The 24593-nt window shown below is 43.7% G+C and overlaps 1 long non-coding RNA gene across 1 annotated transcript in view; it reads right to left on the reverse strand.

Moving 5' to 3' along the window:
- Positions 1-7394: 7394 nt before the first annotated feature.
- Positions 7395-24593, reverse strand: part of LOC310828504 — a 37033-nt gene continuing 19834 nt past the window's right edge. The window contains exons 2-3 of the long non-coding RNA XR_014556979.1: positions 9551-9675; positions 7395-8957 (exon numbers count right to left, since the gene is read on the reverse strand). This is a non-coding gene — a long non-coding RNA (uncharacterized lncRNA). The remainder of the gene's footprint in view (positions 8958-9550; positions 9676-24593) is intronic.

Consider the following 24593-nt stretch of genomic DNA (forward strand, 5'->3'; position numbering starts at 1 on the left):
TGCTTGACTATTTTTAAGACAAGAAAAAGAAAAGAAATAAACCCATTCTTATTTTGAAATGACTTAGCCAACCAATGTGATTGGAGAGAGTTCCAAAATCCACCATTAGTTGGCAGCTTTGTTAGGTCTAACAAAAACATTGCAAGATACTACACAAGCTTTTGAGTTGTCCAGAATTCTTTGTCAGATGAGGTGTTACACAAAGCAAGCATTTTTGGGATGAGGAAAATGAGATCTGCCTTTACACTCCATCCGGAAGGCTGAAGTTAAACCAATTAAAATGTGATTTCCATTTACAAGGATCTGGATTAAGTTAAGCTCAAAGGCAAAGCAGGACCTGAGAGCTGCACAATTGATCTGTCCATATTAGTGCTAAAGAATTAGCACAGGCAGCTGGCAAATCATTAATTAACCACAGTCGCTGTCTGAAAATAGAGCTCAGGGGATTTCCTGGAAGTAGGAAGCTCTCATTGCTGTGATCTGGTTTCTGCCTCATAAATAAGACTGTGGCGGGAAAGGGGGCAATGTCTGAGATACACACCATAAACTGAAAGCAGCTACTTTGGAACCAGCAAAGAATAAAGAAGTCTAAATCCCAGGACTTTCTGTACAGACAGAGGCTGTGTCCTATGCAAACCAGTTGGACAGATGGATAATATATCTCTGGGTAACAGCTCAGCATTTCCAGATAATTAACAAACAAGGATACCATGGACCACACATTAATGATTTTTAATCAATAAAGGAAATTTAAATCTAACTTCACCACCAAAGGCACATTCCTTCATTATTTCCTAAGACAGACAGATGCCAACAAGACCTTCAACAACTTTGGTCCAGCTCAACAACTTTGTCGGGATTTTTTCTTTGGGCAATATGGCAATCCTTTCCTATGAATTTGGATGGACTTATTCTGGATCAAATTGTTGAGTAACAGAGTTTACTCTTGTACATCTGTTGATACAGTTTTCTTTTAAGTGGGAGAGAAAATGGCACAGTGGGGTTTGCTTAAATAGAGCCTCATGGAAGCTTAAACTGTCTGCCTGGCTTGCTCAGAAACCTGGGGCAGATGTTCAGGTTGTTGGTCGCTCTTAGACAGGCAGCAGTCACCACCAGTTGTGAGATGGGAGCAGTTGTGTAGCATGGGGGGGGGACACAGGGGTGGTTCCTCTGGGTCCAAGATTGTTAGGGGCACAAAAATTCAACACCTGGTGCTGCCTCGATACAGCTGGGTGCTTCCATTGCTGGGCTCCATTGAAAACAGCTTCGCCACGTGAATCAAGAAGTGACATCTCCAGACAACGGGAAAACTCTTCTTATCTCTGTGGCTGTGATCTCCTGGGTGATATGGATGCTGTTAGGCAGTTGAATCCATTTCCCTCCTCCCCTCTGTGTGGCCCTGGGCACTGGCAACCTATGCTATGCTACACCTTTGGATGGTGGTGTTGGAGAAAGATGAAATGCAGAGCCATAACAGGTGCCAAGATAAATATGATGCCTATCATCTATCTATCTATCTATCTATCTATCTATCTATCTATCTATCTATCCGCACGCTCGCACACACACACACACACGCACACACACACACATATGAATGAGTAAGAAGAATTTCTCCAGCTAAGCCATGCAAAATAACAGCACAGTGTAACTAATTGCAACTAATAAATTGGAGGTGCTTCCTCACTTTGATGATTTAGCAGCACCCAATAATTCCTGCTCTATTTTCAGCAGCAAGTGGAATAGCGACTCTGCTTTCAGTCTCCTGGACTCCAGATAACATCCACAGCTCTTCCAACAGGTTAAAAAATAAGATGGATCTCCTCAGCTTTAAAGATGAACAGGGAAAGTGAACAAGGGCAAACATGCGAGGAGGAGATTTTGCTCAAAATATCATGCAGATGCCTTGTAAAAAGTGAGTGAGGAGAAAGTTGCTCTTCTGCAGTACTTTTCCAGTGGATAAACTGCCATAGTGTGTCGTCATCCCCTTTTCTTCTTTTTCTGAAAGAAGCGGCTAACTAACATAACCCTCACCATTCAGCATTGGTTCCCATCTCTTTTCCTCAGAGAACTGTGTCACTTCATCACCCATTGCCGCTTCGAAGACTAATAATAGATTAATTATCTCAATCATAGCAATTATAGCAGTACTTATATCAAGTAATTGTAATCATCTCAGTCCTCCACGCATTACAGCAGAATTTTCTTGAACACAACTTTGGTATGAGCAATGATACAAAGGCGAGTCTAAAGCTCCGGTTTTGTAATTTCACAGTTAGAATTTTACAAAGAGGCGAAGATGCATTTCAAGTAAAAATGCAGGAAGAATTTGATGAAGTCCCATATAATTAAAATTGGGAGGAGATGAAAGTGGGGGCGGGGGGGGGGAGGGTTCAGGCTCTTTAGTTATTCTTGTTCTATGTAATAGGTAATATATGCCATACACAAAAATATTCCATAGCTTTTTTTATGGGAGCTGTCTCAGGCAATCCAGCCTGGGATGCCTGTAGATTGGGCAATGGTTTTCCTCCACTCAGCCTTTCCATCTTCTGCCTGAGGAATGATGTCAGTCATGCACATAGCCAGGATTTTTGCTGGGGCGGGGGCAGAACCTCAGATCTGTATTGATTTTTATTGATGGGGGAGGGCAGCTATGCACATGACGCCAGTGACATTCTGCCACAGCAGAGCTCCAGCATTCTCAAGGAAATGTGTGAACAGACTAAAGTGCCACTGGTAAGGTAAAGGGACCCCTGACCATTAGGTCCAGTCGTGGCCGACTCTGGGGTTGCGGTGCTCATCTCTCTTTAATGGCCAAGGGAGCCAGCATACAGCTTCCGGGTCATGTGGCCAGCATGACTAAGCCGCTTCTGGCGAACCAGAGCAGTGCACGGAAACGCCGTTTAACTTCCCACTGGAGTGGTACCTATTTATCTACTTGCACTTTGACATGCTTTCAAACTACTAGGTTGGTAGGAGCAGGGACTGAGCAACAGGAGCTCACCCCGTCTTGGGAATTCGAACCGCCGACCTTCTGATTGGGAAGTCCTAGGCTCTGTGGTTTAACCCACAGCGCCACCCGTGTCTCGTGCAACTGGTAGCAAGCCCCAAAATGGATCACGTTGTGGCTAGGGAGTGGCTGAGCCAGGCCAGGACCCTGACCCAGCCTCACTTGCCAGAATGGCATCAGGATGGGTCCAATTGCCTGGTGCAGTGCTTTTCCTGCTCCCCAGCTTCCCTGCTGGCTGGCTTGCATTGCAGGGGTATAGATCATGGGTAGGCAACCTAAGACGCGGGGGCCAGATGCAGCCTAATCGCCTTCTCAATCCGGCCCACGGACAGTCCAGGAATCAGCATGTTTTTACATGAGTAGAATGTGTCCTTTTATTTAAAATGCATCTCTGGGTTATTTGTGGGGCATAGGAATTCATTCATTCTCCCCCTCCAAAAAAAAAAATATAGTCCAGCCCACCACATGGTCTGAGGTTGCTGACCCCTGCTATAGATGCTACAGCGGCCCACAACTGCATTAACTGCCACCAGGCAGCAGGCAGGGTCAGGATTGCAACCAAATACAGCAATTACTAGACAATGAGAACAAAGGATTTCAAATTGAAAGTCTTACAAGTAGGTGTCATGTGGTGGCTATTCTGAAGATGATAGAGAAAATTAGGCATCAGGCTAACATTTTGATGTTTGTTTATCCATTTTTTTCTGCATCCTTTCTCTCTCTGAAAATAAATAAAAATGGAGCAAGATTCTCTGGAATCGGCCCCTAGGATGAAAACACTCCAAATGGTATTCAGAAAATAATATCACTGCAGATAATAATAGTAATAGTCCTCATCTCCAATGCTGTTCATTCTACACTAAACCCTGTTAAGACAAAGGCTATATTCTGCAAGATTTAAAGTACTTGCTGCTCTGCTAAGCTGGTGATTATGTGGCAAAACAGGTTAACTTTGTATAAGGCATTAAAAAGATTTTGGGGATAAAATACATTGTCCCCAGGAAAACTTTGATTCCATATAGCAACATTTAAACTCTATAAGAAGGTTTCTGGTTATGCTTCTTTTAGATCTGGTTCCCATGAAATTTGATGTGTGTTGTTTTGGGGTATCTCTAGAGAAAGTTGTATATAAATATTACAGTGCATAGATCAGTTTTAATACCATAGATCAGCTACGCAGTAACTGTTTAATAGCATATACTTTAATAGCATAGATCAGTTACGCGTTAACTGTTATGGGGATATCTGAACTGGCGATATCTGAAAAAACAGGTCCTAGGCAGAAGCGAATAGAAACTGCCGTTTGTCTAGCTTCTGTTCATTTTAAATGAATTTGCACAGCAAGTTCCATTGAAATGAATGAACACTTGGGCAGTAATCGTGCCTGTGGATCATGCAAAGTGCCATTAGAGTTGATATTCCGCTGCTAAACTCCACACCTCTATTTGAGTGAAACCCACCATGGCATTTTGTCTTCCTTTGAAAAGAAGCTTCTTCAAACATCTGTCAGTATCATCGGAAATGAAGAACCATTATGTGGCGGGGAAGAACATAATACCTTTAAGATTTCAAGAACCAAAGAATGAGAAAGGAGACTTTCCTCCGCTAAACAGTTCCTTTCAATATTGAATAAGTTTGAGAACAATCCAATCTGCTGGGTCAAGACGGGGTCAGGATTCTTGACCTCCCCTCTCCCACATCTTGATAATCTAGAAAAGAAAATCAATTTTGGTCTCTGAGTTTGTGAAGAGCTCATAATTGCTTTAGTCCAAAGCAGAGAATTGCTGCTGTTTCTGCCACCTTTCAATCCTTAAGAGATGGGGTATCATTTTTCAAGGCCAGTACACTGTCAGGTTTAAATTGTGTGGTAACCAAGTAGAAAGATTTCTACTTGGAATTAGATTTCTCCTCATCACAGTGGTCCTTTGCTCAGAACCAAGAGGCTTTCTTCACCATTATCTATGGCAAGATCGCCACATGTGGTTGTGTTTTTTTTGTTTAGTGGGGTGGGGGGAGCAAATTGCTGATGGGGGACAATTTTGTCTTCTCAAGGCCACATTTGGTGTTGATGGGCATGTTGTGCCTTAACACAATTGGACAGGTGAGGCTCAGTCCAGAATTTGAACTTCAGTCTTTATTTACTTTACAGTATGATGCATTGCCCGGGGACGCAGGTGGCGCTGTGGGTTAAAGCCTCAGCGCCTAGGACTTGCCGATCGAAAGGTCGGCGGTTCGAATCCCTGCGGCGGGGTGCGCTCCCGCTGCTCGGTCCCAGCGCCTGCCAACCTAGCAGTTCGAAAGCACCTCCGAGTGCAAGTAGATAAATAGGGACCGCTTACCAGCGGGAAGGTAAACGGCGTTTCCGTGTGCGGCTCTGGCTCGCCAGAGCAGCGATGTCACACTGGCCACGTGACCCGGAAGTGTCTCCGGACAGCGCTGGCCCCTGGCCTCTTGAGTGAGATGGGCGCACAACCCCAGAGTCTGTCAAGACTGGCCCGTACGGGCAGGGGTACCTTTACCTTTTTATGATGCATTGCCCAGTTATGCTGCTGTGCCTTTGGACAGAAACTGAATCCTATGGCTTTTCTTTTCCCTGCATTCACACTGTTGGATGTTTCATAAGGGTGCTGATTGTATTGAACCTAGAATCCATGAAAACTTTCCATCATCAATCTGTATAGAAGCTATTGTAGGTGGACTAATGGGACATGCAACAGAATATAGTGGTACCTCGGGTTAAGTACTTAATTCGTTCCGGAGGTCCGTTCTTAACCTGAAACTGTTCTTAACCTGAAGCACCACTTTAGCTAATGGGGCCTCCTGCTGCCGCTGCATTGCCGGAGCACGATTTCTGTTCTCATCCTGAAGCAAAGTTCTTAACCTGAGGTACTATTTCTGGGTTAGCGGAGTGTGTCTGTAACCTGAAGTGTATGTAACCCGATGTACCTCCAGAATGAATTAAGTACTTAACCCAAATTAAGTACTTAATTCGTTCCGGAGGTCCGTTCTTAACCTGAAACTGTTCTTAACCTGAAGCACCACTTTAGCTAATGGGGCCTCCTGCTGCCGCTGCATTGCCGGAGCATGATTTCTGTTCACATCCTGAAGCAAAGTTCTTAACCTGAGGTACTATTTCTGGGTTAGCGGAGTGTGTCTGTAACCTGAAGTGTATGTAACCCGATGTACCTCCAGAATGAATTAAGTACTTAACCCGAGGTACCACTGTATTGCATTGTAGTGTGCTCCTAGGCAGAAATTCTGCTCAGATTTTAACATGAACCTAACTAATTCACACTTTCCCCAAGAAATATGCAAACTGAAGCACAGCTAGCCTTAAAAACCCATACTTCTCTGAATTTTGGGACACAGTTCTTTGACCAAATAATGTGTACAAAACTGTGTATACTGAGGAGAAGGTGTGTGCAGATTTATATATATCTGCAAGTAATATTCAAAAAATGCATTCTATTAGGGATCATTGATTGCAAAATGTATATATCAGGGGCAATGCCATTTAGAAATGTGTCTGGCAAACATCCTGTATCAGCTATTCCAAAGGTGCTTTGGATGAAATAGACTCAAGTTCATGAAAATGTATGTCATCATAGATGTGAGACATAGTTTGCCCAGAGATAAACTAAGTAAAATAAGGCGGAAAATTAGATTTCAAAATACCCCCATCGTTCTGCCTGGACACTGAGGTCCAGCAGCAAGGGCCTTCTGGCTGTTCCCTCGCTGTGAGAAGCCAAGTTACAGGGAACCAGGCAGAAGACCTTCTCAGTAGTGGTGCCCTCCCACCAGATGTCAAAGAGAAAAACAACTACCAGACTTTTAGAAGACATCTGAAGGCAGCCCTGTTTAGGGAAGCTTTTAATGTTTGATGGTCTATTGCATTTTAATATTTTGTTGGAAGCATCCCAGAGTGCCTGGGGATGGGTGGGATATAAATAAATTATTATTATTATTATTATTATTATTATTATTATTATTATTATTATTATTATTTTCTTGATCCAGCAAATGATTTTCCTTCTGATGTGGTTAAATAAGGGTGTGTTATTGTTAAAAGATAGAAATTATGGAGGTCTAGCTTCCCCCTTATAATATAGATGTATAGATAGGGGGATGGGATTCCCATCAACAGAAGCCCTGTGCAAGGTCTTCCACTTGCGTAAATGGGAATTGCCCCCACTCCTCCATCCATGTGGCACCATCATGCCCCTGAAATTGGTTCAGGGAGTGGTGGGAGACCTCCACAGAACAGTGCACAGAGGAGGAGAGGGGTATTGCCCCATCTGGTAAACTGAAAAGCTTGCACTGATGGAACAGTCAGCCGAGTGCCATATTGAAGTTCTCCCATGATTTCCATCAGTGCACTGACACACTCTCTCTCTTTATTGAGTTTTTTAAAATACAAAAAGAAAGAAGAGCAAAAGAAATGTACATCCTACCCAAACAAAAGCACACAAAAATACACTATTATTTACACAAACATAAATGCTTCCCACCCCCAATCCCTTCCCACCAGCACATCCCTCGACTTCCCTCTGCCACACCACGGCTTCCTTATTTCTTAACTTAGATCTAATCATTGCACTCTTTAGATTTTGGATTTTTATCTCTTTATAACATTCCTAGATAATGTTGTTCTTTCTGCTTTATTCCTTTAATCTAAACATATCAACATATTCTTTATGGAGCAATATTTGTCCACGCATTCTTCAAAGCCTTGCCATTCTAGTCTTAAGTCTTGGTTTGTCTGCATTCTGATACAGGCAGTCAGCTTTGCCATTTCTATGAACTCGCTTAGTTTACACAGCCAATCATCTTTTGTAGGTATGGCCTCGCTCTTCCATTTGCTGGCAAACTAGGCATGCAGGTGGCGCTGTGGGTTAAACCACAGAGCCTAGGACTTGCCAATCAGAAGGTAAGTGGTTCGAATCCCCGTGACAGGGTGAGCTCCTGTTGCTCAGTCCCTGCTCCTGCCAACCTAGCAGTTCGAAAGCACGTCAAAGTGCAAGTAGATAAATAGGTACCACTCTGGTGGGAAGGTAAACGGTGTTTCCGTGCTCTGCTCTGGTTTGCCAGAAGCGGCTTAGTCATGCTGGCCACATGACCCAGAAGCTGTACGCCAGCTCCCTCGGCCAATAAAGCAAGATGAGTGCCGCAACCCCAGAGTCGGCCACAACTGGACCTAATGGTCAGGCGTCCCTTTACCTTTACCTATAATCCTGACAGTGCACTGACTCTCTGTTACTTTGGGGCCTAGAACTCTGTGTGAGGCTTTTCCCAGAATGGAGATGAAGCAAACTGCAAAGGCTTCACCAGTTAAGTCCCCCTCCGGTGCATGGAGCCTAGTCTGTGTAAAAATGTGGCAACTTAGGAGCCAAACTAGATGTGACATTTTTCGTGTGGTTTGGCATTGCAGACCTGGTTAGAAACCAAACCAAACATACAGACAACAGTGGGGAAACAAGGAAGCCAGATCAGGATCGTTTCATGGAGGAAGGGAGCTTTGACCCTTTGTCTCTACCACAGTTACCATCAACATCCCATTCCCACATCTACTGTTTTCAGTGGGAGGTACATTGGAAGAGGGGCAAGATCAACAGCTGAGCCAGTGCTTGATGTCCTGGTGCATATGTCAGTCATTCAAAATCAGATAGGGAGGTAGGCAGGAAGGTATATAGATAGATGTGTTTAAAGAGGCAGACAACAACAACAATAATATGTCATCAACCAACCACAGAAAGCTAGTTTTCTACTATCTAAGGTTCCTGGGATTATATGGGTAGTTTTCTTTCTTTTTTAAAAAGCATGCAATTAGAGCGGGTGGAGCGAAGTGGTTGTAAGTGCTGAGGTGTGAGATAGATGTTCCCTGGTTCAACTCTCTGCTGAGCAATGAACTCATTAGGAGGCCTTGCGCTGTTTCTCAGTCTGCCCCCATCTGCAAGATAAATTGGGATAATAACGTAAGAATTTGCCCTCCTGTGCCATCAGACCCCTGGAAATGCGCTAATGTATCAGAACGTCTAAGCGAATATAAATCTAATGATCTTTTTAAAGTTAGCTGGCAAAGTAAGCTCTCGAGTTTTATTTTGTTTTAAAACTGTGTGAGTGTTTGTCAGGAAGAGATTTTGAAATGACAGGCGATGCTTCACTGATGGAACCAGATTTCTCTGTGAGCTCTTTGTTTTTCAAAGGACATCTTTGCTCCTTGACGGAAAGTGCTCTGGGCTGTTTCATTTATGACATCTTCATCCTCTTCCCTCAGCACTGGGAACACAACATGTAAAAAATATATTTCCCCCCACCCCGAAATAGCAGATTGAGACCTTTGCTGAGGATTGAATAATATAATATTCCTCCCCAAGAAAATTCACGAGAATAGAGGGCATTTTTGTTGTTGTTTGTTTGTTTGGAAACCGTGAGTAGGCACAGGGGTTCAGGTTTAAGGCAGAGATTGGGAACTTGTAGTCCTTGAGATCAGGGGTTGTGAATCTTTTTCAGCCTGAGGCACCAGATCCAGAAATGGATCACCTATCCTAGAGCCAAATGTTGTTGAATTCCAGTTCCCATCAGCCTTGGGCAGCCAGCATGCCCAGTGGTTAGGGATGGTCGGAACTGTAGTCCAGCACATCTGGAGGGCAACAGGTTTCTCAGCCCTGGTTTAAGGAGGGGGGAAGAGAAACCATTCAGATAAGTGGAGGACAGATGAGGCGGTATTGTAGAAAATAATAATTTCACAAAACTGTATTTTGATGATTCCATTTTCTTTTGAGTCTGTGGGCTAGCTAAACTAAAAAGGCCTGTACCTGTCTTTTACAGTACAGAACTAGCTGCTTTTAGGTACTGTACATTGTGAACGTCCATTTCAGAACACTAAAAAGAAAAGAAAAATGTCAGATTCGATGGTGGCCATTGTGTGCATGGAAAGAGAATCAGCTAGGCATGGCAATTGTGATTAATCTTGAATTGTTTTGTAGGCAGATGAAATGGAACATTGGAAGGCATTTAACAAACAGGAAAATTAGTCAAAGTCTTAATAAAGAAAGACACTGAATAACGGTTATATATAATCACATGATATTATGATGAGGGCTGATCTGAAGAGCCAAATGATCTTGATTGGTTCAGGATGATGACATTGTGCTGCAACTACAGTGGTACCCAAACAAATCGGCTCCCGAATGCCGCAAATCCAGAAGTGAGTGTTCCAGTCTGTGAACGTTTTTCGGAAGCCAAACATCTGATACGGCCTCTGTGGCTTCCAACTGAGTGCAGGAAGCTCCTGCAGCCAATCAGAAGCTGCACCTTGGTTGTCGAACCATTTCAGGAGTTGAAAGGACTCCCGGAACAGATTAAGTCCAAGAACCAACGTACCACTGTATTAAGACTGCTGTGATCCTTTGATTGGTGAATAGAAATGACGTGTGTAATTTGGAAGTGTATTAAAAACATTGCTTTTGATGTGGTTCTTTGCAGCCTCCTTATTTTTGAATGCCAATGCTCATCAACTTTGGGGGGTGGCAGCCCCCTCAAGTATTTTATTGGAGGGGCAAAGGGACCTTGGCCCCTTGGAGTTGGCTCCTATGCCCCAGAGACCAAGAAGGTTCAATGGGTTAGCAGCTGAAAAATATAGAGGATGGAGGACTTTGAATCTGTTCTGAATGCATCAGCTTTATGGGGAATCAGGAGTGCCAGCTTGGCCCCATGACCATGGGTGCCCAGGCCCATGGGTGCCATGCAGCAGGCATGGCCCTGAAATTTGTGGGTGCCCAGCCTCTTACGGGGAATTCTGTGGGTGCCCGGGCACCCAGGGCCCCAGAGAGTTGGCACCTATGTGGGCAACTGTATTGAAACCTCTTTGGATTGTTCTGCGGTGGAGGGAATTCAACCAGTAAAAAACTCACTTCACCCTGTGAATTTGATTTGGGAAGCTGTTCAATTCAATCAGCAGGACAGGCAGCAATTTGGAGTCTAAGCACCTGCCATGCTTTTAAATATACACCAGGGGGCAGCATGCTACCACATATGCTACAGTTTTGCTAATTGTGTGCCCTCCCCCCACATGTTACTTTTTTTTTGGGGGGGGGTAGATGAAGGAGGGGAGAAAACAAACAGCTATTCCGAAAGATAATGTTCCCCAAGGGGGCAAATAACAAATCCAAAGGCAGGCACAATGTGATCTTTCCAAAAAAGAAAAGGGTTGATTTTTGCACCATGTAATGTGGAGAAAATAAATTCTTTCCCTACTAAAGTGCAGCTGATCATATTTGCAATGTATCTTATGGCAATTTCTCAAATGCAAAACCTGCTTATCTTTTGCCATACTGAATTGCAACACTTCCAAGTTACACTTTTGGGTTGCCTCTTCTTCTTTCAGAAGATGGAAGTTGCGTTTTTATTTGGACTCTCCCCTCTCCCCCCCCCTTTTTTTTTTGCAGCAACTTTGCCATCATTTCCCTCCTACTTAGTAGTATTTTTAGATCTCCGTTCCAAGTCTGATGGACTGATTTAGCATTGCCATTCTGAGGAACTGTCTTTCTTCTGCTCTGGTTGAATTAAAATAAAACAAAACAAAACCCTACAACAGATGTACCCATTTCATTTTTCCTCTCCTTTGTTTGATTATCCCAACTGGGCCTGATTCACACTTGGAGTTAAGGGTCTGAGAAGGCAAAGGAAGAAAATGAGAAAGAGAAGAATAGTAGAGCAAGAAGAAAAGAAAAGTGGTGCGGTGTTGGTGGCGGGAAATATTTGTAATTATTGGGAAAAAAGCACTGGGGCTGCAGGAGAAGACATGTTTCTACACAGGACTCTGGTATGTCTGGTTAAAAGGTTTACATAGCAGGCAATGTGAAATGCACCTGAATGAGACCTTGGATAGGCTCTGCCAGTCAGAGTAAACAGTATTAGGCTAGATGGTTGAACAGTCGGACCTGGCATAAGGCAGTTTCCTCTGAGCCACACACGCAGGACAACACTCATCATCATGATTTGTGAGCATTTTGCAACTATGAAATAGTCTTTTTTATTAACTGTTGATGGCCCTATTTGTGGTTCTCGCCTAAACTTTGCTTCTGCTACTGTATAGAATCTCTTTCTGGGCTCTGCTCCCTCCTTCCAGGTTTCTCCTTGTATCAAGTTATTCTTCCTGGCTGCTAGTGGCAGCCCTACAGTTAGGCTGAGTTGCCTCAGGCAGCAGAGGCTGAGGTACAGGCAGTGGGCAATGGTATGTGTACCACTGTATCCTGTGCTCCCTAAGCTAGCCCGCTGCTTTCAAGTGTGGGATATAGTGGTACCTCGGGTTAAGAACTTAATTTGTTCTGGAGGTCTGTTCATAACCTGAAACTTTTCTTAATCTGAGGTACCACTTAAGCTAATGGGGCCTCCCGCTGCTGCCACGCCGCCAGAGTACAATTTCTGTTCTCATCCTGAAGCAAAGTTTTTAACCTGAGGTACTACAGTGGTTAAGAACTTTGCTTCAGGATGAGAACAGAAATTGTGCAGTGGCGGCGTGGCAGCAGCAGGAGGCCCCATTAGCTTAAGTGGTACCTCAGATTAAGAAAAGTTTCAGGTTAAGTACGGACCTCCGGAACAAATTAAGTACTTAACCTGAGGTACCACTGTATTTCTGGGTTAGCAGAGTCTGTAACCTGAAGCATCTGTTACCTGAAGCGCCTGTAACCCGAGGTACCACTGTATATCCAGCCTCATATAACCTACATACGTAACTTTAATTAATGCTTCAAGGGGTTAAGACCACAGAGTAAACTGTCCCACCAGGCTTTATAGTCACACACTCTCACATTCCACTGTATGAACCCTACCAGTAAGGAGGTCTAAGCTGGATGCTCCAAACGTGGACCGCATGGCTTAAGTAAGCCATCTTTGCATGGGCGTAGCGAGCGGGGGGGGCAGCTGCCGTCCTAGGATCAAGTAAAACAACAGAAATACTTAACTAATTGACCAATCACATCAGTTCTGCCCCCCCCCCCCAAATCCTGGTTACGCCCATGCATCTTTGTGATTCTACACAAATAATTTAGAAACTCGTACCATTTTGGAACCTAAGTCATATTGCCTGTGTTTTCTTGCTGGTGTATGGGAAAGCACATGAATGTCACATTTGAGGAGTTTGTAAGGAAACCATTTTTAATGGATTGTCTGTTTCTACACTAAGAGAAGTGGGGAACTTAGGAAGCAACTTAGAAGGGGACATTTTAAAGGTCTAGCAGCTTATATTTCCATGCTTTACTTTGCTGCTGCACGCTTTGTGATTCTAAATCTCTGTTGGCGCTCTCTCATGAAAGAGTTGTTGTTGTTTAGTCGTTTAGTCATGTCCGACTCTTTGTGACCCCATGGACCAGAGCACGCCAGGCACTCCTGTCTTCCACTGCCTCCCACAGTTTGGTCCAGCTCATGCTGGTAGCTTCGAGAACAATGTCCAACCATCTCGTCCTCTGTCGTCCCCTTCTCCTTGTGCCCTCCATCTTTCCCAGCATCAGGGTCTTTTCCAGGGAGTCTTCTCTTCTCATGAGGCGGCCAAAGTATTGGAGCCTCAGCTTCACGACCTGTCCTTCCAGTGAGTACTCAGGGCTGATTTCCTTCAGAATGGAGAGGTTTGATCTTCTTGCAGTCCATGGGACTCTCTAGAGTCTCCTCCAGCACCACAATTCAAAGCATCAATTCTTCGGCGATCAGCCTTCTTTATGGTCCAGCTCTCACTTCCATACATCACTCCTGGGAAAACCATAACACGAAAGAGTACTTGCCCCAAACCTGGATCTAGGCATCCAAGGAATTGTCCCTTTTATATTTTACCCAATTTACAGTATTTCCCCTTTTAACCAAATCAACCAACATCAAGTGCAGTTGAGGATGTTGATATAAGATTCAGCTCCCCATCTGGTTGGCTTTTGCACATGGAATTGGGGCAGGGGAGGCACCATCTTGTCGCAGGAACATAGAAAGTGGCGTTAGTCAGGTCACTGGCCCACCTCGCTCAGTCCTGTCTATGTAGACGGCAGGAGTTCTCCAGGTTTTCAGACTGAGGTCGGCCTGGACATGCCAGGGATAGAACTGCAACCTTCTGCATGCAAAGCAGATGTTGTACCAATGAATAATGACCCTTCCATTGCCTCAGGCCTTGCTACCTGGTTTTTTTTAAACTCTCATTTGTTCCACCCATATGGATACAGGATAGCATGAGCTAATAACCATGGGTGATGTTTACACAGAAACAGGTCTCCAAATGTGGATTCTCCTACAGAAGGTGCAGCAGCATTCAGGCTGAGCAGAGTCAGTTATGACAAAATTGATTGCCTACTTCCAGTAATTCTTCCTGCCTGCTGTCCCACAGAATGATCCACACTGACAAGCTCTTCAAGTCTCTTTCGATGGGCAGCTGGTGTTAACAGGGGCAAGCTTTTAGAAGAATCCATTACAATAAGTGATCAAACACAAACAGATTAAAACCATGCTACAGAATGGGCTCTGGTTCACATTCTCTATTTTAAAACCCTTTTGTTATTTTTTTTACTGTTCTTTACTGTTCTTTACTGTTGATCTAGGGAAATGGAAATTTGCATTTTCTGTACTTTTGGTGGGGAGAAATGTGAGAATTCAGTAAATTTACTTTGGTTTTATAGTCAAGGTAAAGGTAAAAGGGACCCCTGACCATTAGGTCCAGTCGTGGCCGACTCTGAGGTTGCGGTGCTCATCTCGCTTTATTGGCCGAGGGAGCCAGTGTACAGCTTACAGGTCATGCGGCCAGCATGACTAAGCCGCTTCTGGCAAACCAGAGCAGCGCATGGAAACGCTGTTTACCTTCCTGCTGGAGTGATACCTATTTATCTACTTGCACTTTGAGGTGCTTTCGAACTGCTAGGTTGGCAGAAGCTGGGACCGAGCAACGGGAGCTCACCCTGTCACGGGGATTCAAACCGCTGACCTTCTGATCGGCAAGTCCTAGGCTCTGTGGTTTAACCCACAGCGCCACCCGCGTCCCATCATAGTCAGGGTACTAAAGCTTATATGCCAAGCAATGGGAACTTGAAACCTCCTCTCATAGTCCCATGCTTCTTTTGCTCTACTGGACCATGTTGTCTGACATTCTGGGCACCTGCAGACAGTCACTATTTTGGGGCAGGATTCAATCGCATACTGGCAAATTCAGGTTGCACACTTAAAGTTCATTGTTGCTCTTGCACAACAACCCTCCCATCAGACTTTTTGCAGCAAAGAAAGTGGCAGGGAAACACACTGGATAAGGAATGACAATCACTCGATGCAACATCATATAGCCTCCCTGAAAACAAATCAGAATGAATGATCAATAAATAGCCAACACCGGCATCTAACCTCTTTGAAAATCTGGTGCAAACAAAGCAGCTCAATATGCAGGTGGTCTGGAAGCAGGGATGGGGAAGAAATATGACTCTGTTCACATTCAAAGGCAAGCTACCAAGTTTTCCCTTGCTGAAACAATATGCGCACCAAAACAGAGGCCTCCTTCAAAATTCCCACATCCTCAAATTTAGCAGTGCTGTTCTCCAGCCAAGTAACCAGGGTAAAGTGTGCAAAAAACTGTGTATATTAGTGGAAAATGACATACCAAAAATGCATGATGTTAGGCAATTTTATTTTAAAAGATGTTTTAAACTTTAGAAAAAAATATTAGAAAAAAAGACACACTAAAATGTTGGTGAGTTTTCATGCAGGCTTCTTTATTTTAAAAAAGGAGAAACATCACAAACAGATGCCAAAATTTGGGCAGCTGGACTTAAAATTGGGAAAAGGGGAAATGGAGAAAAACTGAAAAGTACCCCTAACTGGCGGCACCCCCTGTTTGTATTAGTGCAGTGCTAATCTAAACCCTGTAGGTGGGCTCTGTATGCGCTTGTCTAGTAAGATGGTTCAATGTTAGAAAAGGGAAGGAAAAAGAAAGAAAAACATGGGCTTTGGGGGAGGGATAAAAAAAAGGGAAACCAGCTGACTGACTTCCGTTTGAAAAGCAGGACTTGTGACTATGACAAATGCAAAAATACAAAATAAAAAGAGAAGCACTGCCGCCAGGGTTTATTGGAAGATTTCAACGGCTCAGTAAACATCAAAACGCGGTAAACGAACACTGGGCTGAAGTCATGAATTGTTTGCCTTGCCTTCTTGATTATCAAGAAAAGCAAGTTTGAATAACTCTCATAGGAATTCAGAGTTTTCCAATCCCCCGGGTTGTGTCCCTGTGTTAACACGGCGATGTACACAATTGGCCCAGTCTGACGTTTCATATGGGAGCTGCCCATGAAACAGCCAACCAGAGCTGCTGACACACAAACCTTTGAAACAGTCTCCTCTTTTCGAGGCAAGGGTGAGCAGCTCTAGTTCACAGAGCACTGATGTTTAGATGCATCCAGTTGCTCCCAAAAGATTCATTGAGTAATTCGTTTCAAATGTAAAAAACACACACACCCAGCAAAGGCTCCCAGAGTCATGAAAATGCAGAATTACAAGGGTACTGAATTACATAGCAGGGGGCCATTCTGCGACAGGAGACTAGATTTCAGGTGATGTTCTAGGTGAAAACAGATACTTTGGCATTAACTGCTAGATCCATGGCAGAGCAGATGTTTGGGATGCAGGAGGTCCAAAATTTGGTCCATGGCATCTCCAAATAGGGCTGTCTGAAACTTGCCGTATAGACAATATTGAGCTGGATGGAACAATGGTCTGACCCAACATAAGGCAACTTTCTATGTTCCTAACCTTCACCTGCGAAAATTAAAAAAGCAGACATAGACATCCAATTAAGTTGAATATTAGAATAGTCAAAATAATGTACTTATTCATGCAACACATGGTTAAATTATGGAACTTGTTCCCAGCGATGGCTACCAACTTAGATGTCTTGGATTAGAAAAATTACTATGACTATTTATTATTATTATTATTGAGATTTATATGCTGTCATTCGTCATAAGATCTCAGGGTGAGCATAGCCAGAATTTATGGTAGTGGGGGCAGGACACCCACCTGTCATGTTCCAGAACCTGTGATGCAATTGGTCCGTTTGCAGAAGCCACGCCTATCACTCAGTCGGGCTGCCAGTTGTATCGCTAGAATGCACCACAACATAATCCAAGAGACCTCGGCGAACATTTCAATCTCAAATACCTTGGTTCTCGAACTCAATCCGTTCTGGAAGACCGTTCGACTTCCAAAACGTTCGAAAACTAAGGCGTGGCTTCTGATTGGCCCCGGAAACAATGCCGACAGCCAAAACGAATGTTCGGCTTCTGAAAAACGTTCACAAACCGGAACACTTACTTCCAGGTTTGCGGCGTTCGGGAGCCAATGTTTTTGTCAACTAAGCCGTCCAGGAACCAAGGTACCACTGTATTCTAATTATTTCTACTTTTAATTAAATGTTTTTCTTTCTTTCCTTGATTTTGGGGAGGGCAAATGTCCCCCTGCCCTCCCCCCCCCCCCCCGGCTACAAGCATGACTAGCCCTGGAACTAAAAGTGACTAACATTTTCAGGATTGTGCCCGCTGCCTTAATTGGTGAGTTCAGGAAGGGCTGTAGTCAGAGAAACCAACCTGTGCCAAAGATTGCAGGGGCGCCATGGTTGTGAGCGATACAAGTCTTGTACTCACAACGTCAGGAGGAGCTGGGGCAGAGCCCAATGCAGCACAAGCATGGCTTCAATGGCTGTTGGCTCCTCCTCTCTGGCACTTGGCCTTCTCCTGCTGCCGCCTTTGGGGTGGCACCCCCCCCACTGCAAAATACTGGAGGGTCCAAAAGAGCTTGGCCCCTGGGAGATGGTCCCCTGGCTGTAGCTCAGCAGCAGATATATGCTTTGCTTGCAAAAGATACCAGGTTCAAGTCCTGACATCGCTAGATGGGCCTGAGAAGGAATCACATCTCAACTCCTGGGGAGTTCCGGCCGGACTGTATATAGACAGACAGACAGGCTATTATTATTATTATTATTATTATTATTATTATTATTATTATTGTTTATATACCACCCTATACCCAGAGGTTCACAAAAAAGATCACAACATATATAATTAGAATAATAAACAACAACTCAATAACACCCACACCCAGAAAAGAGTCACATTTTAAAAGGGTAAAAAGGGACCCCTGATCATTAGGTCCAGTTGTGACCGACTCTGGGGTTGTGGTGCTCATCTCGCTTTATTGGCTGAGGGAACCGGCGTACAGCTTCCGGGTCATGTGGCCAACATGACTAAGCCACTTCTGGCAAACCAGAGCAGCGCACAGAAACGCCGTTTACCTTTCTGCTGGAGCGGTACCTATTTATCTACTTGGCCGTGCTTTTGAACTGCTAGGTTGGCAGGAGCAGGGACCGAGCAATGGGAGCATACCCTGTTGCGGGGATTCGAACCGCCAACCTTCTGATCAGCAAGCCCTAAGCTCTGTGGTTTAACCCACAGCACCACCCACGTCCCATAAAAGGGTACAGGATGTTAAACAGATAAAAGGGTATAGGATATTAAACAGATCAACCAAAGGCCTGGTCAAAAAAGAATGTTTTTGCCTGGTGCCTAAAGGTATGTAATGAAGGCGCCAGGCAAATTTCCCTGGGGAGAGCATTCCACAGAAAGGGAGCCACTGCAGAGAAGGCCATTTCTCATGTTGCCACCCACCAGACCTCTCAAGGAGGTGGCACACAAAGGAGGGCCTCAGAAGATGATCTCATGGTCCAGGTAGGTTCATACGGAAAGAGGCAGTCCTTGAGGTATTGCGGTCCTGAGCTAGATGGAATAATGGTCTGATTTGGTGCAAGGCAGCTGCTTTTTTTTGCTTTTATCCTATGTCCACTTTCCTGGGAGTAAGCCCCACCTAATATGGTGGGGTTTACTTCTAGCAAACATGCCTCGGGTTGTGCTGCACAGCACTGGAAATTTAAACTTGCTGGTGTTTTTCATTCTCTTTTTTTCCAATTTTTAAAATTAATTTTCCAAATTTATAACAAATACAGCACAACACAGAAAACAAAACATATAAAAAGAAAAACAAACATATAAAATTTTTTCCAATCAAAAATCCAAATTAATTTCCATTATTAAGAGACTTCCTCGAATCCTTCCTAATCCTAACACCTAACTGGTGTTTTTCATTCTCAGCAAGGGAAAAGGTTTTCCACCAATGCAGTAAGGACATTTCTGCTACAGTTCTGAAGCTATTGCGCCCCGTATGTCAGAGCGCATAGAGCAGTGGAACTCACATTAGTGGCCATTATCTACTTAACTTCATAGAAAGACTAAAAAGAAGTCACATTTATGGATTATTGATTTAATGATTTTATTGCAGAGCGTACCGAGGGGCCAGGCTTTTAAGCTTACCATTTTCCAAATAGTTCCCCGCTGAAGTCCCAAGTCATATATATCCGGTAAAACCAGCTACATATGCTTAACGTTATTGGAGAGAGTTGAGCAATAAGTTTGCACAAGTTATTTTCCCATGACAGCTACAAATACAATACTAAGGATGTCAAGAGCTGATGGATGACAGATAAAGATGCCTTGGAAGCCTCCCTCTTTTGGAGTATTAGAGATATTAATCAGATTTGTCTTGTCTCAAAAAAAGGGCTTCCAGATGTCCAATTAAATCCATAGAAAACCTACATCCTCCCAGCAGCAGAGTGCTTTCCTGAAAGTTTTGCCTGATGATGTCAGCCCCTTTGTCTTTAAATTCTGCAGCACAGATTGATCATATGATTTTTTTTCATTGGGCAAGGGGGTTCTCAAGGGAGTACTCTCAAAGCATAGTATTGTTCAAAAGGGGGGAGCTATGTGTAAGTAAACTGGATCATAGCCAGACTCTTTGCTTAATATCCAAAATGAGAAATGCTCTAGTCTGCCTTGGAAGTCAAGGTCCATAAAATCGTTTTGCCGTTACTACTGTTTGAACTACTATGGAGGCCCTAACTGCATGTGATGCTAAATGCATTGTTGGAAAACAGATCAGGGGCATGCGGGAAATTTTCATCAGGGCTGTGGCATGTGGGGAAGGGAAACTTAACCCTTTCCTCACTAGCTGCAATCCCAACAAAATTTGCTCTCCATAATGCTTTTAGCTTTAGGGGGGAAGTGTGGGGTAATTAGCCTCATAAAACCAACATGCTTAAATTCAACTAATGCATGAATGGGTTAAAACCATAGAGTAGGTTGTTCTGCCCGGCTTACCTCACCTTGGGAGGGACAAGGTAATCAAGGCTTTATTCCCCTCAATCTACCAGAGAAGCTCAATGTGCAAGGAGGTCTGAGCTGGTTGCAGCAGCTCAGACCGCATGCCACTTACAAGCCACTCTTGAGTTCCTGTACCAATAGTTTACTTACAAACTCTCCAGGTCAGATTCATGTGCCTTTCCATACAGCATTCAGAAGAAGTTGCACAGGCAGTAAAACGTGGCTTATTTCCTCACTGTAACTAAGCCAAGTTTTACTGCCTGATCAACTTTTTCTGAACGCTGTATGGAAAGGCACATGAATCTGACCTGGAAAGATTGTAAGTAAACCAAACTTACCAAACACATGGTCTTTTTTTTCTATGCTGGGGAAGAGGGAAACTTTGGAAGGAACTTAGAAGGGCATATTTGAACTGTCTAACCACCTATATTTCCATGCTAATTTTCGTGCATATGTAGTTGTTTTAGATTTGCCATGCGTAAGGAATTTTTCTTTTTGGACTTATGACATTCTAAATGTGTTTTAACAATGTAACACCAGGTGGTGCTGTAGAGCTGAAATCCCAAGTCAACGAGAGTTTCTTCTGTGATATTTTATAACGTTTCTTTTCATAGGGTTCCACAGCATTTTTATAGCTGTATAGATCCAGCCCAGGATGAGTGTTCCATAAACAGGTCATCTGAAAGCACCTTTAGCTTCATGTGCAATTTGGCCCGAAGATGGCTTTCTAAGAATACAAATGGCAAAGAGCTGTATTTTTGATATGCAAATGAGGCTAGAGGAACAATAGGAAAGCCATGTTGCCATAGCACAGAAGTCAGATATCATTAATTCCAGAAGAAAGGTAAAGCACAAATGTGCCAGAAATAAATCCAATTAAAATTGAATACCAATATTTCTTCCTATCCCTCACAGAAGGCAACATCAGGCTACAGAGCTTTTGCACCTAAGTCATGAGTCCAATGGGGAAGAATCGTCGTATCTTCTTCACAGTGGTATGACACAGACAATTCCCATATAGCAAGAAAGCAGGTTGTTCCTTAAAAAGGGGAACAATCTCCTACTCCAGTTACAGAAACAGATAAGTACGTAGCTCCTATCCAGAAATAAATCTCCGGCTCAGAAGTATAAATACTACTCACAGGTAGGGGGAGCATTTCCAGATTATGGTGGTCTCAGAGGCAGGGGGTTAGCAGGTGCTCCCCTTCAGTATTTCCTGCAACCTCATTCATTCTCCATTTCATTCCCCAAACAGTCGTATTTAACATGCCACAGGTGGCCCTGAGGTCTAAACCACTGAGCAACTTGAGTTTGCTGATCAGAGGGCCAGCAGTTCAAATCCATGCAACAGGGTGCGCTCCTGTTGCTATGTCCCAGCTTCTGCCAACCTAGCAGTTCGAAAGTATGCAGTGCAAACAGATAAATAGGTAAACCATAGTTGTCAACTTTCAGATTTGAAAATAAGGGATCAGCAGCCTCACCTGTTCTGGGGGACAGTCTACAGGATATCTAACAATCTGGGATAGCAGCGGGAAACGGCGCTGGAATAAGGGAATTTCCCACAAAAAAAGGGAAGGTTGACAGCTATGTGCTCTGGATAGTGCCAGAAGCAGTTTAGTCACTTTGGCCACATGACCCAGAAGGCTGTCTGTGGACAAATGCTGGCTCCCTCAGCCTGAAAGCAGAGATGAGCACCGTACCCCATAGCTGAATTCAACTGAACTTAACCATCCAGGGGTCCTTTACCTCTTACCTTTTGTTTAATGTACACAGCAAAAGTTTTGCTCCCTAATAATTCCCAGTGTTATCTCTTTGCTCCTCTAAACCAGTTTTCTGTAGTCATCCTGGTAGGAAACACTTTTACGAAAACATAACTGAAAGTCTTTTACAAGTCAAATCTGTCTGCCTGAAATCTGGTTCAAATCAAATTACTACGTGTTTGGGGGGGAAAACCCAAAGCAAATGATCTCCCTTGGCCTGTATTTCAGCTGTCTGTTGACCTATGTGTGACACACACGTGGAATTGCAGCAGCCAAGGAAACAGCAGAAAAGCAAATGCTCGTGTCCATTCTACCAGGTGTGTCAGCAACTTGTAAAGAAGAGATCGTGTTTTATTTAAAAAAAATAGGTTTCTAGCCCTCATGGTTGCTGGGGAAATTCTGAAGACTGTTTGTGCCCTCAATGTCCAGCACTACATACCGCTGCTTCAACAAATGCATAAATCACAGCAAAAGAGACAGACTTGCAAAATGTTTTTCATACATATTTTATAGGAAAGTAAATGAACATTAAAAATACAACAACTGAAACATAGTAGGAAATATATAGAGGGTTGTATCCAACAAAGCTATACTCAAGAGTAGAGCCATTGACATTAATGGATCTGAGTTATTCATTCCTAAGTTATTAATCCATACATCATTTCCGAGAGGGCTCAGTAGCAACAGACTGTTGGGAATGAGGGAAAACGGCGAAGGCAAATGGAATGGAATATCCTGAACTCTCCACACGGCAACATTTTGTTGCAGCTTGTAGGCCTACTTACGAGTTACTCATTTGTCTCTGGGCTTAGTTAGCTAGGGCAGGTCACTTTGCAGAGCAGGCATTTTTACAAGCATCACATAACCTTTGTTCCACACTTACAAGAATTTGATCCTTTAGTGTGGCATCACCTGCACATTGGAACTCCTTGCCCGTTGATGCTTTTGCTGTACTGTTTTCAGAGCCTGCTGAAAACTGCTTCTCTTTACAGCAAGCCCAACCAGACGTGTATATTCACCATGTATTTTAATATGTACAGTGGTACCTCGGGTTACAGATGCTTCAGGTTACAGAAGCTCCAAATTACAGACTCCGCTAACCCAGAAATAGTACCTTGGGTTAGGAACTTTGCTTCAGGATGAGAACAGAAATCCTGCGGTGGCAGCGGGAGGCCCCATTAGCTAAAGTGTTACCTCAGGTTAAGAACAGCTTCAGGTTAAGAACGGACCTCCAGAACGAATTAAGTTCTTAACCTGAGGTACCACTGTACTTTTTATCTTATAGTGTATATTTTTAAAACTGTCAATTTTATTTTGGGAGGAAAAGATTAGTCTGACTCCTCCCCTCCCCCCCCACATCCAATTCTGTCAGTAATTTTAGTGTATATTTGATGTAAACTGCTTAGAGGTTTTGATGATTAAATGGTATATAAAGCCTGTCAAAATAATTAAATAAATAAAAATAGCTCCCCTCCCTACTAACCTTTAAAGCCTTATGCAACTTGTACCTAAAAGGACTACCTTCTCACATACAAAGTCTGCCCCACCTTTGAGATGGTCTTCTGGGTTCCTTTGCTGGGTGTCCATGCCTTCTTTCCAGTAGAGGTGCTTTGTTTTGGCTGAGGGGGAAATTCTCGTGGAAGAATTTGCAGATTGTTGTTGTTGTTTTAAAATAACCCCCCTTTTACAATTTCCTCAATAAATGGTGCATAATTTCCATACTCCTCTGGAGAAGATAACGTGGATAATTTTGGTAGCTGGGTTGCAGCTAGGCAATTTGAGATGCTTGAACTTAATTTATTCATTTTTATTTATTTACTGCTATAGCTGCCAACTCCTAGGGGCTGGGATTCGTTCACCACTACCACCACAAAATATTTGAGGGGGCTGCCCCACCCCCAGTTTATGGGCATTGCCATTCAAATGGTGTGTCTGTGCCGCATCTTCTGATCGATTATGCTGGGCAGAGCAGGGCTCCTGTTTACTGCATTTATATTCCACTTTTTCATCAGGAATAAAGGGGGAGAGGAGAGTGACAGTGGGATCCGCTGCCCCTGGGGATTCTGCCGCCTGAGGCAGTCAGCTCACCTTGCTTCATGGGTGGACCAGCCCTGAACTTAAAGCCTTCCTCATTTACTTCAGCATGTATATTCAGCCCTGCTGAATGGGGTGCCTCCAGGAATTTTGCTCAACACTTCCCTCAAAATCCTACCCTGATAGTGCCCTTGTCTGAGAGGCCATTTTTGCTCAGCCTTACCTGAAACAGGAAAGGCTTCAATGGCAGCATTTAAGTGACAAGTTAAAATTGTAATATCCGTTTTTAAAGCAATCGCTCTCCTCTTTTATTGGGCTTACAGTTCTGGCTGCTGGTTGCCTTGGTTATTAATGTTCTCCTTTATTGTTTTAACTGTTATAATTTTGATCCACATTTACCATTGTACATCACTTCAGGATTTTTGTACGGAAGATTCAAAGATTGAAATGAGCTCTCTGCACTGCAGATGTGGGGAAAGGGGCATAGTTTGCAAACCTGGCAAGGGGGCAGCTTGCGCCGTGCCCCACTGAGCTTCCCTCACCTTTTGGAAGAGGAGGAGGAGGAGG

This window comes from Podarcis gaigeae, assembly GCF_964106915.1.
Source record: "Podarcis gaigeae genome assembly, chromosome: 12".
Classification (NCBI taxonomy): domain Eukaryota; kingdom Metazoa; phylum Chordata; class Lepidosauria; order Squamata; family Lacertidae; genus Podarcis; species Podarcis gaigeae.